Genomic DNA, 14,438 nt, shown 5'->3' with positions numbered 1-14,438 from the left:
GAAATAATCACGTAGCCAGTTGTGAAGAGCAAGAATCCTGCTAGAGCAAGTTCAATGCCACGATTCAGAGAGGGCACAGGGCCAGATATGATGGGTTTTTGTTAGTGTCTAGCAGAGAGTCAATCAGCTCTTTAAAATCCAGTTTCAACTGTTCAGAGCTGCCCTTCATAATGTCATTAAAACCCACATGGACTACGATACAATCGATTTCCATGTCCTGACATAGTACATTCGGGAGCAGCTTAGTAATGTCATTTACTCGAGCTCCGGGATCGGACATTGTTTTTGCACCAGGAACGGTCACATTTCTTACCATGGAGCTGCCCAAAATCACTCTCCTTCTTGGTAAAATAGACCTTACACAGCCTGGAGGTGTGTTGGGTCATTGTAATGATAGTCCCACTAAGCCCAAACCAGATGGCATGGCGTATCGCTGCAGAATGCTGTGGTAGCCATGCTGGTTAAGTGTGCCTTGAATTCTAAATAAATCACAGACAGTGTCACCAGCAAAGCACCCCCACACCATAACACCTCATCCTCCATGCTTTACAGGGGGAAATACACATGCGGAGATCATCCATTCACCCACACCGTGTCTCACAAAGACACGGCGGTTGGAACCAAAAATCTCCAATTTGTACTCCAGACCAAAGAACACATTTCCAAGTCTCTTCTTCTTATTGGTGTCCTTTAGTAGTGGTTTCTTTGCAGCAATTCGACCATGAAGGCCTGATTCACACAGTCCTCTGAACAGTTGATGTTGAGATGTGTCTGTTAATTGAACTCTGTGAAACATTTATTTGGGCTGCAATTTCTGAGGCTGGTAACTCTAATGAATTTATCCTCTGCAGCAGAGGTAACTCTTGGTCTTCCATTCCTGTGGCTGTCCTCATAAGAGCCAGTTTCATCATAGCGCTTGATGGTTTTTGCGACTGCACTTGAAGAAACTTTAAACGTTCTTGAAATGTTCCGTATTGACTGACCTTCATGTCTTAAAGTAATGATGGACTGTCGTTTAAATTTTTCTTATTTGAGCTGTTCTTGCCATAATATGTACTTGGTCTTTTACCAAATAGGGCTATCTTCTGTATACCTTGTCACAACTGATTGTCTCAAACGCATTAAGAAGGAAAGAAATTCCACAAATTAACTTTTAAGAAGGCACACCTGTTAATTGAAATGCATTCCAGGTGACTACCTCATGAAGCTGGTTGAGCGAATGCCAAGAGTGTGCAAAGCTGTCATCAAGGCAAAGGGTGACTATTTGAAGAATCTCAAATATAAAATATATTTTTATTTGTTTAACACTTTTTGGGTTACTGCATGATTCCATATGTGCTATTTCATAGTTTTGGTGTATTCACTATTATTCTACAATGTAGAAAATAGTAGAAAATAAAGAAAGAAAAACCCTTGAGTGAGTAGGTGTTCTAAAACTTTTCACCGGTAGTGTATACAGGCTACTTTTCACTTTATTTTGAAATGATGGTACTGTTTTCACTTGTTTCAAACTAAAGTGGGATGGAAATGAATACCTACCATAGGCTTCTCCCATTACTCAAATGCTTTATGCACTTTTTCATGAGCGGTGGCATGTGACACATAAGGGACGATTTGCAAGGATATCAGGACCAATCCATAAAGAAGAGTGGTGCGCACGGCCCAGTGGAGGCAGAGCGATGCGCTGCGCTGCGCATTTCTCCTGCTAACGAGTGCATACAGACAAAACATAACCATAATTGGAGAGCGTCGTCCTCACTATTACTAAAATGCCTCACTATTAAGAACACGTCCTCATCTGCATGACGAGCAAGAAGAGTCAGACATGTCAGGATTGCTGCAGGCAAGGGAATAGATACCCCTGAGCGGAAGAAGATGATTGGAAGAAACATTGGCAGTAGCACATGAGTTTGTGACGCGTCGTTTGCTCCTGAAATCTTGACACGCAGCACCGCACACCTTCACACTGCAAGATAGCGTTGTCTCATGGTATGCTAAGGAATTTGCAACAATTTAGAGTGCTTGGCACACATTTTTTTCAATGATATTGAGGGTGTGATTGCGGGAAATTTCACTCACCATCATCACCGACGACAACACGGTGCGCAAGTTTGTATGTCTTTTGTGGAAGTTTTTCTGCAGCTCCGGACAACGGGATTGTTCAATTAGTTGCATCGGGTAAGTCAAAAACAACTAGGCTGTTACCTTTCGTTTTGACACATGCATGGTTATTTACTGATGTTCTGCTATTTTTATGATTCAAATCGATATGATATTTTTTTATACACACCTAAATGGTTGACAATGCTTTTCAGTAAACGTGCACAAATACATAGCCTAAATAACGTAAGAGGTGGTGTTCTAGGACTACAGTTTCATGGCAGTAAATGACTGTTTCTTCTGAACAAAGTCGATGTTATCATATATACTGAGCAGTGGGGCACCGGGCAAAGGCCCGTCACATCATCGGGCGAAAGCGGGGAGGGAGGAGCGCCATTCTCAAATCTAACAGTAATCTGTGCGGATCTGTCATTTTGTCAAGGCAGCATGGTGCATCGTCCAGAAACAGCCTACAACATCTCTTCAGTAAAATACATGTTTGAAGTAAAACATTTTTTTTTTATTGCAAAGGCAGATAAAGCGTTTTTTATGAAAAGCAGTCACTTGTGCATGGGAACACCGAACCCTACTAATTACCTGACTTTTGGTTTGAGCCAACTTCGCCATGGGCTTTGAATGTAACCTGGTCTCAGAGCATTTCATATTACTGTGTATGTAAATCTGAGATACAGACACTCTATTTAGTATAATACTGTATGTTACATTTCGTATGGTATGTATTAATTTGTGGATGTCCATCACCCATTTCGTATGATATGCTACGAATTACAATTCGTATTATATGTGCACGCTGGATCTAGTACATTCAAGCACAGGTGTGGTCAGACGGCATCAACTGCTTTTCTTTTAATAGTTCCGACAAGCAGCTGCAGCACTCAATAAATCGGTATTGGGTTATTATTATCGATCATTCCTCTAGGTCGAAATAGACCGACTGTTCTTGGTATGTCCCGGGGTTGTTTGTTCATTTTTGAGTTGTCGATTGATTGTAGAATAGGCCTATGCCTGATTAGTGTACTGGGATAACAAACACATATTTGCTTATCTGTTCATCATAGCCCTTACTGTCTAGATACTTTTATTTTTTATGTCATTTAGCAGACGCTCTTATCCAGAGCGACTTACAGGAGCAATTAGGGTTAAGTGCCTTGCTCAAGGGCACATCGACAGATTTTTCACCTAGTCGGCTCGGGGATTAGAACCAGCGACCTTTCGGTTACTGGCACAACGCTCTTACCCACTAAGCTACCTGCCGCCCTGATTATAGGCTACCATCAATGCATGATAGGCTAATTTTGCAAAGTGAATGATGGCTGGGCCTATTTTCCTTTGGCTTTAACATGAGTAGGCAATACAATAAATTATGTATTGCATATGGAAATGTATTGGGATAATGTGATGTTTGGTAGGCTACTTGTGTATGTTATTATTTGTGACCTGGCAATACCTCTGAGGGCATGAATATTCAGTATAATATTGCATAATGCATTGGCTAATTCATAAGGCGTTATACATGATCTTATAATGCATTATGAAGAGGGTATTCTTAGGAATTGTTACCAAAATGTCAAGGATATGCCTGATATGGACATTTTGACCAATGACAGCCACCAAAAAGAATGCCACAGGAGATGTTGCTTAAGGTTGGAACTACAGTGCATTAAGTCCCCAGTCCATTAGGCTGCACCTTATTACTTCCATTACTTACCTATACAGTAATTCATCTTATTCCCCCAGTCATGATGGGGATCATTGAGTTCATTTGAGTGTTTTTCTCACTTTGGAGGTGGCAGTGAGGCAGTCACTGAGGCCTGGTCCACCTAAATGAAATCAGACAACTTCTATTGCTTTACTACATTCAAAATAAGACTTTCAGATAAACTTTATTGTAATAAAAGGTGTTTCAGGCTTTATATTGATCCATTTCAACACCAATGGAATATCAACTGAACAATGCTTTGCCTATTTTAACAATATCATACACAGAAGCACATTAAAGATATTGTAGGCTGGAAGATATTATTTACTGGAAGCAGGCTAATTTCGTTAATTCCATAGGCCTACAATATAAATAAGATTTGTATTTTAATCACGTCAGTTGCCTCATTCTTCGACAGAATAAACATGCTATTTTCTGTGATGAAGACTGTCCAGAGGGATGATGCTGGGTTGGACATCTCCCTCACTCCTATTATCTTGCATATTAAATATCTATTTTGTCTTCCCGTGGAGTCTCAATAGTTGACCTTATGAAATGTTACATTAGATATGGTAAATGGCATCTGTTTCAACACGTCAAAGTAAACATGTGAAGGTCCTCGCAGCTTGTCAAACTGCTCACAGATCCCTGGGCCCAGCAGATCGGTTTTATGCTGTATTTGCTTTGCATTATTGTTGGCCCCAATCTGCTACGTTTAACAGCCTGCTATGCCGTTGTTTGGCTGATCTGTTATCTCACCTAGTTTTTCTGAATTCTTACTGAATCCTCTTGCTGCTGTTTGAGTTTTTGGCTGTGAGTCAGATTTATATTTTAGCTGTGACACGGTCCAAACAATATTGTTTATGAATCAATATGGATGGAGTATCCATCCCCTGTAGCTCAGTTGGTAGAGCATGGCGCTTACAACGCCAGGGTTGTGGGTTCGTTTCCCACGGGGGGCCAGTATGAAAATGTATGCACTCACTAACTGTAAGTCGCTCTGGATAAGAGCATCTGCTGAATGACTAAAATGTAAATGTAAAATGAATATGTTTTATTCATTTTTTTATGACTGTAGAAGAAAGCAAGAAATCCATGTTACTTTTATTCAACTAGTTTAGGTTACATTTTGAAATAATAAATGAATGAATGAGACGCTAGCAGCCTAGGCTAACTGATGCATATGTTATGTTTTGTTGCATCAGTGCCATGGATGGAAGTAATATGCTAGTATGACATTTTAAGGTGAACATTTAGGCAAAGCTTGTTGATCTCAATTAGAATGACAATGATTTTTATTTTATTTTTTGAAATTGTCTCCATTGAACAGATTAACATATGTGGCCGATGATGTGGTCTTTATAGATACAAGTTAAAAAGGTCCAGTGGATACATTTATCTCTCTAGAATTAATTTGAATAAGCACAATTGTTTGACAGTGTGGCAATGTAAAGTTATCTTTCAACTTGCTGGTTTTGCTCTGAAAATCACCCAAGAATTTTGGAGGATGGCATGATCTTGAAATGTGCGTATGGCAGGGATATTTGATGACAGTGTTTGATGTATTGCCACCATGGTTCTTAACTACACAGTATGCTGTTGAAGAGAAAAAATAACATGGTAAGGGAAGTTGGCTACCAAGGATTACTTGGCTAAAACTATTACAGTTTTTAAACACCTACTTCTTTCAGCCTTAAGGTACTGTATTTTAAACCATGGCCACTATTGAAACACATTTAGCATCTCTATACAGGATACTTAGTATCCAAATCACTTATTTGGCAAATTGAGATATGGACACCTGAGATGCTTTGGCTGTATACATTCCTTTGGAATTGTGCATCATCTTCAGTGCCTAGTGAAAATCTACACACCCCTTGCACATTTTGCTGCCTTAAAATTTAATCTAAAAAGGGATTGAATTAGATTTTTCAAATTAATAAAAAAAAAAAACAGAAGACGTCTTGATTGCATATGTCTTCACACCCCAGAGTTAATACTTGGTGGAAGCACCTTTGGCAGTCATTACAGATTTGAATAATTTTCAATAATATTCTACCAACTTTGCACAACTCTTAGGTCATTTTCCCATAGTTTTTGTCAAAATTGCTCATGCTCAGTAAATTTGGTTGGAAATCATTGACGGACAGCAATAATTAAACCTTGTCTCTGATTATCAAGCACGTTTAGGCAAATCAGGACTGAGACTAGACCACTCAAGAAATGTATTTTATGCCAAAGACACACCAGAATGGCTATTCAAGAGGTGTTAAGAGTTCCTGAATGGTCCAGTCTCCGTCCTGACTCAAATCTGCTTAAAAAATCACAGACAAGGTTTTATATTGCTGTCCAATGATTGCCAGTAAAATGTACTGAATTTGAGCAATTTTGACAAAAACCATGGATATATGTAGCCCTAAGAGTTTCGCGAGTTTGGTAAAATCTTATTCAAAATTATTCACAGGTGTAATGCCTGCCAAAAGTGCTTCCATTTTTTACATTTTAGTAATTTAGCAGACGCTCTTATCCAGAGCAACTTACAGTTAGTGAGTACTAACTAAATCGATACATCCTCATTTTATATTTCTTAGTAATTTGGAAAATGTTCTATAATTTTACTTTCAATCTAATGTAATCCCTTTTTTAGATAAAAATTTAAGGCAGCAAAATGTGAAGACTGTGCAAGGGGTGTGTAGACTTTCACTAGCGACTGTATGTGTGTCATACACGCTTGTGTACATTGGTTTCCTGCAACTCCTGCTCAGTAGGCTTGTGGGGGTACTTGTTTTTCACTGTGTGGCATGGAGCGTCATAATTATGTTTTTCTGGTTGAAATCTGTTTCTTTGGTTCAAGTGACATCACATAGCTTGTGTGATGACTAGTCTTTTCTAAGACCTGAAGACTTGCCTAGACTTCAAACGTTTGAACATCTTGAAGAACGATCTGGCCTTAATGCCCATGTACTCTTATAATCTCCACCTGGCACAGCCAGAAGAGGACTGGCCACCCCTCAGAGCCTGGTTCCTCTCTAGGTTTCATCCTAGGTTCCTGCCTTTCTAGGGAGTTTATCCTAGCCACCGTGCTTCTACATCTGCATCTGCTTGCTGTTTGGGGTTTTAGGCTGGGTTTCTGTATAATCACTTTGACATCTGCTGATTTGTAAAAAGGTCTTTATAAATACATTTGATTTGATTAGACTTCAGCGCAGCTGGATAACAGTCTTGAGCAGTGTTTCCACTGCAGTCATTTTGCTGTGGCGCTGCGCCACGGCAAAATCATTGCCGCCACCAAAATATGGAACATGAAAAAATACTGTATTTCCTCCCAGGTTCACTTTGAAGATGCTAGAACAGTCCAGATATACCTTTCCTCTGCAAAACCCCCCAGTAACGAATAGAAAAATCTGACAACCCCATAGTAGAATAGTTGATCTATTTACCTAGTCGGCTTATTGTTGTGTGTTCTATGCAAGATAAATATTCCTCTCGAGGCGCATTCAAGTTACGAGTGCATAGGGAGGGAAACTGTTTGTTGCAGAAAGTGAAGTTTAAACAGGGTAGAGTCTATTTCGTTTAATTTAACCTTTTGTTTCGGGTGTATTTACCAACGGCCTGTTTAGGTCCGGGAGAAATACATCAGTTATTGTCTCTTCATTTTGTTTCTATTTATTTTTACTGTGCCTGGAAATCGTTATCTCTGCAACGCGGATTGAGTTGCTATGTCTCTTCGCATGGAGGCTTCCCTGTTCAGAGGAAAAATGTAGCATTTTGTGTTCTGAAGGAGCTGTGTTTACCCTGCTCTCTTTCGGGATAATGTGGACCAACCGGAGTTCCGATGCAACAATTGTTTACAAACAGATTAAGAATTTGCACAATCTACTGGCGAAAGCACCCCCGCCTACCTTCTCCTTCTCGACACCACAGGCTGGACACTGTTCCTATGTGTTGAGAGTATCACCGCCATGTCAACACTCATTGACTGAATGGCCAATGCCTTCCAGGGATCCCTCCCTGAAGAAGTCTCCCACTCCCCTGGAAAATAGGGCAGGACTGTCGCTTCTGGTTAATTTAGAGGATGATACTGTCACCATTCCTGCTGCCCAACCATGGAAGCGCGTCACCCGCCATAGGCCAAATGAAGGGAAGCGGCCTGTGGCGAGTGTGTCTTTGGCGTTGGGAATCAGGCCCCAAATCCAGTTGTCGAACAACCTCACTCTCCTGGCTTTGGAGGTTCCAACGCCATCGTCCCCTATCTGGACTCCTTCCCAGGGGGATTCTGCCTTGGACTAGGCTCCGCTGTGCTCCTCCTCTCACCGGACCTCGAGGGTGTCTGATGCACTGGCTCCTCCATTAGCCACAATGGGTTTTGCTGCCGGCTCGAGGCTGCCGGACCTCCTTAGAGACTCCATCTGACCTGAAATCCCGCAGCTGCGGTCTTGGATTTGTTCATGTAAATGCCAAAAGTTTGACTTCAAATATGGCTTTTATTGAAATTCTGGTTTCTCAATCCAATGGGGACATTCTGATAATTTCTGAAAGTTGGTTGAATAATTCTGTGCTGGATTCTGATGTCTCTGTCCGTTTATAATGTTTATAGATCGGCCAGAATTGGAGGAGGTGGGGGTGTTGCCATATTTACGAAGGGCAATTGAAATGTTTCTGTATCTCTGGCTTCCTCTGTCCCTAAAGAGTTTGATTGTCTTGTTCTTAATGTGGGCCTTGGTCATAATAACCAGCTGACACTAGTAGGAGTGTATCACCCTCCCCCGGCTCCCTCATGTGCTCTTAACAATTTATCTGAATTACTATCTAAGTATGGTAAATCTGAACTATTAATTATGTGCAGTTTTTAATATTGATTGGATGACTCCAGTGTCAGATACGATGAAACATATTTGCTCTGAGCTAAACCTGTCACAGCTGATAACTGAGCAATATTGGCAATATTTTAGGCAACTGAGTAATCAATGTATAAGACTAATCAGAAAGGCGAGATCTGATTTATTATGTAATCACTCTTTCTGATTGAATCTGGCTAAATTCTGGAAAACTGTGAAACCTCTGAAGGGTTGTACTTCCTCTCTAACCCAACAAATGCATTCAGACTCTGGCCCAATTATGGACAAAAATGCCATAATTCATGCATTTAATCTTCATTTTATTTCAGCGGGCAATCTTTTTGAAAGAGCGTCTAGCGCTACTCTCTCTAAGAGTGGGCTAAATGCTGATTGAGGAATTTTGCATATTTACTTGCAAAATCGTAGTCACGTTTTTTTCTTGCATTATGGCAATTCACAGAAAAAATAAGTCCTTGTTGCCTTACTTGCTATAGATACAAAAAAATCCACAGGGGCTGACCAATTGGAGTCGGGTCTGCTCAAGTGTGCTGCCCCCCTCATTGCTGGCTCAGTAACCCATATCTTAAATCGTTATCAGGAAATATTCCTAAAGTATGGAAAACAGCTTATGTGCTGCCACGACATAAAGGCAGGGAAAGTAGTGATCTTGCCCCATTTTCCAGGCTTTCATGTCTAGCTAAGGTTCTCGAATCTTTATAAATAAGCAACTTCACTCTGTTTTATCTGAGCATGGTATTTTGAATATAAATCAATCTGGGTTTAGGCCAGGGCACATTACTATCACGGCAACCACATTAGTAGTTAGACGCTAAAATGAATTGTGCTGCCTTGTTTCTGGACCTATCAAAAGCGTTTGATACTGTTGATCATGCTATTTTATTGAACAAGTTGTCCTCGAATGGCCTCAGCTCTGACGCCTGCTCATGGTTTCATGATTATCTTAGTGACAGAATTCAGGGCTTCATGATTGATTGGGGTTAAGTCCAAATTTCTTGAAGTACATAAAGGTGTTCCCTAGGGGTCGATACTAGGACCTGTTTTCACTATTTATAGAAATGCTATTGGTACAGTGAGGGAAAAAAGTATTTGATCCCCTGCTGATTTTGTACGTTTGCCCACTGACAAAGAAATGATCAGTCTATAATTTTAATGGTAGGTTCATTTGAACAGTGAGAGACAGAATAAGAACAACAAAATCCAGAAAAACGCATGTCAAAAATGTTAGAAATTGATTTGCATTTTAATGAGGGAAATAAGTATTTGACCCCCTCTCAATCAGAATGATTTCTGGCTCCCAGGTGTCTTTTATACAGGTAACGAGCTGAGATTAGGAGCACACTCTTAAAGGGAGTACTCCTAATCTCAGTTTGTTACCTGTATAAAAGACACCTGTCCACAGAAGCAATCAATCAATCAGATTCCAAACTCTCCACCATGGCCAAGACCAAAGAGCTCTCGAAGGATGTCAGGGACAAGATTGTAGACCTACACAAGGCTGGAATGGGCTACAAGACCATCGCCAAGCAGCTTGGTGAGAAGGTGACAACAGTTGGTGCCATTATTCGCAAATGGAAGAAACACAAAATAACTGTCAGTCTCCCTCGGCCTGGGGCTCCATGCAAGATCTCACCTCGTGGAGTTGCAATGATCATGAGAACGGTGAGGAATCAGCCCAGAACTACAAGGGAGGATCTTGTCAATGATCTCAAGGCAGCTGGGACCATAGTCACCAAGAAAACAATTGGTAACACACTACGCCGTGAAGGACTGAAATCCTGCAGCGCCCGCAAGGTCCCCCTGCTCATGAAAGCACATATACAGTGTCGTCTGAAGTTTGCCAATGAACATCTGAATGATTCAGAGGAGAACTGGGTGAAAGTGTTGTGGTCAGATGAGACCAAAATGGAGCTCTTTGGCATCAACTCAACTCACCGTGTTTGGAGGAGGAGGAATGCTGCCTATGACCCCAAGAACACCATCCCCACCGTCAAACATGGAGGTGGAAACATTATGCTTTGGGGGTGTTTTTCTGCTAAGGGGCCAGGACAACTTCACCATATAAAAAGGGACGATGGACGGGGCCATGTACCGTCAAATCTTGGGTGAGAACCTCCTTCCCTCAGCCAGGGCATTGAAAATGGGTCGTGGATGGGTATTCCAGCATGACAATGACCCAAAACACACGGCAAAGGCAACAAAGGAGTGGCTCAAGAAGAAGCACATTAAGGTCCTGGAGTGGCCTAGCCAGTCTCCAGACCTTAATCGCATAGAAAATCTGTGGAGGGAGCTGAAGGTTCGAGTTGCCAAATGTCAGCCTCGAAACCTTAATGACTTGGAGAAGATCTGCAAAGAGGAGTGGAACAAAATCCCTCCTGAGATGTGTGCAAACCTGGTGGCCAACTACAAGAAATGTCTGACCTCTGATTGTCAACAACGGTTTTTCCACCAAGTACTAAGTCATGTTTTGCAGAGGGGTCAAATACTTATTTCCCTCATTAAAATGCAAGTCAATTTTATAACATTTTTGACATGCATTTTTCTGGATTTTTTGTTTTGTTATTCTGTCTCTCACTGTTCAAATAAACCTACCATTAAAATTATAGACTGATCATGTCTTTGTCAGTGGGCAAACGTACAAAATCAGCAGGGGATCAAATACTTTTTTCCCTCACTGTAAATCTGTAAAAAATTGTCAATTTCATCTATATGCGGATGATACTATTATGTACGCAATTGCCCCGACTGCTGATTTGAAAACTTCTGCTTAATACAGGCACAACTAAATACAAGCTGTTTTCAAGTTCTCGTAAGATTGTCTCAGATGGATTACATCTTCACTCAAGTCCCTGCATACAAATATCTTGGTATTTGGATTGACAATAATTTAAAGTTTAAAAAGCACACGAATGAGTTTGTTAAGAAGCTAAGATTTAAAAAAAAAAATTACAATTTTTTATAGAAACAGATCTTGCCTCTCTAGTCAGAAGATCTTTCTACCTGGTCTTGATTATGGTGATACTATTTATCAAAGTGCAGCTGCAACTACTCTTAAACCCCTGGATGCCGTTTATCATAGCGCCCTTCGTTTTATCACAGGAGACAGTTTTATTACTCATCACTGCATTCTTTACCAAAAGGTTGGCTGGACCTCTTTAAAGTCATGTAGATCACATCATTACACTCTTTTTGTTTACAAAGCCCTGCTCCATAAGCTTCCGACTTACCTAACATCACTGTTAAGATTAAAAAATACAAGTTAACCAACCCTGTGAACGGGTTTGATAACTTTGGAGACTCCTCTGGTGTCTACAGAGTTAGGTAATTCGGCCTTTAATCCAAACATAGGGTGCAAGGAAATTAATCTCAGAAAGATATTTTGATTTGGTTGTTTTGAAGTCCCTAGGGAAATTCAGACAGCTGACAGAGGATTTTTATAATGAATAATGTGTTTGTTTTAATTGACTGTTTTGTATCTTAATGTGTGTATATTGTCTGTCTTTATGCTAATCTATACTCACCTGTTGTTTGTGCTTGTTTTTGTATTGTGCAGGGCTCATTTCAATATGACTTCCCTGTTGAAATAAAGCTTAATAATAATATGTATTCTGACAAGCAGTCCATGCACAGCAATTCTTGCAATTGCGAAAATAGCTGTTTTAATGGCCTTTGTTAAAAAGATGGGGATCCCAGCTTTCCATTCCTACTTTATTTAACATCTCCTAAATATGAGCAATCTGCACCATTTTTAAACCCTGAATTTTTAGTAGCGGCATGGTTAATGATACCGATCTGCAAATAGCTGTTAGTGCCTAGGGGAGAGTGGGGCTAAATGTAACACAAGTCAGTTGTAGGGTAACTTTTTTTGTGGGGGGAATGACTTAAAAAATTATGAAGGGACAGAAATTGTTGTTGAGCAAGATAGTGGCAACCAGGAAAAGTGTTGGGGGAGGGGGAGAATGGTGACATTAACATTTATCCGGGTGGGACCCCCCCGACCTTTTCCTCCCACTGCTACAACATTTTCAAGAGGAAACGGGTCTTGAGGCACGCAGACGACACATGTTCAAACTCAGTCTGTATATTTTTTGACAAATGCTAGCGATTGTTTCATCATGAAAGAGAAGTCATTGTTCTCTAATAGAAAAACGAAGCTGTGTGCATTTGGTTTGTTTCGGCCTCTCCTGCTTGGGCCGAAAGCCACCTGCAATTAGTCAGACGGTGGCATCCTGCTGACCAGGCGCCGGGAGCCATACCATACTCACAGGAGCCTCTCTTGAATCAACAGATTTATATTAATATCCCTCACTTGCAATCTACGGTTACGTTGATCTACCCAGATTCTCATCTCGTCGAGATGAAATTACCTTGAATGTTACCTTTTGTAACTTGAACCCTTTGTCACAGACCTCCTATCCACAAATGATGGCCTTCAATCACACTGTATCTTGCAGTATGCACCGAAAGGACAGTTTGAACACTGTGAGAACATGGAAAAACGCTGTAGTTTGTTTGATATGTTGTTTAATGCCAAAAGATTTCCATTTAAAAATGTGTGCAGAAAATAACCCACTCTAGACGTGGAACTATAAAGCTTGAACATCTCAGAACAATCTCTTTGATCATCTTAAAATTGCTGCTTTTGAACCCTATTTTTCTATGGTCTGGACTGTACTGTTTTTGCTTCCTCGGAAAAGGAGCTGCCAAGTGCTTTAGGTCAGGCTCTTTTGTGTCCCTCAGACAGCCCAGTGGGACGTTGGGCGTCAGCTATGCTTATCGATGGAGCCACTTGACGGCCTCAATAATTCAGTTAAAGTGACCTGGGTGATTCTGAAAGCCCCTGGTCCAGCAGGCTGATGAAGAACGATGATAGGCCAGGCGCTAGTTCACGGGGGGAACCTACTCAGGGGGGAACCTACTCACGGGGTCGGTGTAATGATATACAGGTCAATGGTCATTGACATCCAGCTTGCCATCACTTGTATTCAGGAGTCGTTCATGAACATCGCCACAGGGGTAGAATCTGGGCTATTTCAACCCCAGAAGATAAACAATACAGCTAGCGCAATGTCAGTGAAATTTGATATGGATGTTTCTTTAATAAGGGCTGCAGTCTTTTTGTATTCTGATAGTGTGCTATCATGACCTACATATTCTTCCCCAAAATGCTGACAGCTGAAGAAGAGAACCCCCCCCGCAGTTTATTTTTCTATTGTTTGATTAATGTAGCTGTGCACTCTGTATTAAGTGCATAAACTGCATACTCTATGTTGTCCCAAATTGTTTTATTAGTGTCGATTCACAGATGGCTCCAGATTATTTTTATTGTGCAGTGGCAGGCTTCATTTGCACAAACCGAATCCTATCACGATTTGCTTTCACTGATTGTTTAGACTTTTTTTTAACATGGTTTTTAACAGTGAGCTCACGGAGTAAGGGAGAGGTTTATCCTGGCTTATAAACAGAAAATATGAATTTTCTCTACATTCAGATATAGCACTTTTGAGTAGCATCCAGCATTTAAATATGTGATTTTAACCAATAACATGGTTTGAATGCACACAGCATTTGGTTAGAATTTTGCTTTAATCCCTAATTATTATGTCTATGTTGATGCTTCAACACAATGTGTTGAAGCATCACCTTGACCCGCCACCTTGATTCGGTCCTATGTAGCAACATTTTTACGTTGGAAATAAGTAGAGACTCAGAGCTACAAAATGGTATATCATACACTGCAGTTGACGAACAATAGGAAAGTC

The 14,438-nt window shown here is 40.7% G+C and overlaps 1 protein-coding gene across 2 annotated transcripts in view; it reads left to right on the top strand.

The window, feature by feature from the left end:
• The first annotated feature begins 1,742 nt into the window (after positions 1 to 1,742).
• The window catches only part of LOC121534572 (teneurin-3), a 190,822-nt gene continuing 178,126 nt past the window's right edge, over positions 1,743 to 14,438 (top strand). For both annotated transcript variants that reach the window (XM_041841165.2, XM_041841149.2), the window contains exon 1: positions 1,743 to 2,178. The gene's annotated coding sequence lies outside the window, so the exon portion shown is untranslated. The remainder of the gene's footprint in view (positions 2,179 to 14,438) is intronic.

The sequence above is a fragment of the Coregonus clupeaformis genome, chromosome 2 (genome assembly GCF_020615455.1).
Source record: "Coregonus clupeaformis isolate EN_2021a chromosome 2, ASM2061545v1, whole genome shotgun sequence".
NCBI classification, from domain to species: domain Eukaryota; kingdom Metazoa; phylum Chordata; class Actinopteri; order Salmoniformes; family Salmonidae; genus Coregonus; species Coregonus clupeaformis.
The sequence above is the reverse complement of the archived record's forward strand: the minus strand, read 5'-3'. Positions and strand labels throughout refer to the sequence as shown.